The sequence below is a fragment of the Grammomys surdaster genome, unplaced genomic scaffold, assembly GCF_004785775.1.
Source record: "Grammomys surdaster isolate TR1022 unplaced genomic scaffold, NIH_TR_1.0 125977, whole genome shotgun sequence".
In the NCBI taxonomy this organism is placed as follows: domain Eukaryota; kingdom Metazoa; phylum Chordata; class Mammalia; order Rodentia; family Muridae; genus Grammomys; species Grammomys surdaster.
In genome coordinates this window covers 4,048,964-4,049,854 of record NW_021620793.1, presented here as the reverse complement: position 1 = coordinate 4,049,854, position 891 = coordinate 4,048,964, and positions in this window count along the sequence as shown.

Genomic DNA, 891 nt, shown 5'->3' with positions numbered 1-891 from the left:
GGGGTAAGGGGACAACATATGATATGTAAATAAAATATCCAATAAAAAAAAAAAAGAAAAAAAATCCTCTCCGTTTCCCCTCTACCGTCTCTGCAGGATCTCAGGGTGTAGGTCACAGAGATCTGCCTGCCTATGCCTCCCAAGTGCTGGGAATAGAGGCATGCGCTGCCACACACTTTGAGGATCATTTCTTATCTGGCAAAGTTTTCCATCACAAATATAAACATATATATATATATATATATATATATATATATATGTATATATATGTGTGTGTGTGTGTGTGTGTGTGTGTGTGTGTGTGTGTGTGTTGTGTGTGTGTGTGTGTGTGTGGCTGTGTTTATTCTGCTCTTTTATCAGTCCCAGGAGACTCAGGAGACTTTCTGGGGCCTTCAAAGTTAGTTCAAGGTCAAAAAAGATTTAATGTAGAATTTGGTCTTGGAAACGTTTATCGGAGGTGGGGAAGGGTGGCTGGAAAGACAGTTCAGTAGTAAAGAGCGTGCACTTCTCTTCCAGAGGTCATGGATTCCATGCCCAAAACTGACATGGTAGCTCATAACTATTTATAACCCCAGTTCCAGGGAATCAGATATCCTCTTCTGCTCTCCATGGGCACCAGGCACACATGTACATATACTTACATGCATGCAAGCAAAACACTCATACACATCAACTTAAAAGTACATATAATATAGTAAGATAAATATAATTTTATTATTATTTATAAAATGTGAAACACTTAATGAAAGTGGATCCAGATCATGTTGGAATAAAAAACCTTTGTTTAAGCTGGGTAGTAGTGACATACACCTTTAATCCCAGCACTTGGGAGGCAGAGGCAGGTGGAGCTCTGAGTTCGAGGCCAGCCTGGTCTACAGAATAAATTCCAGG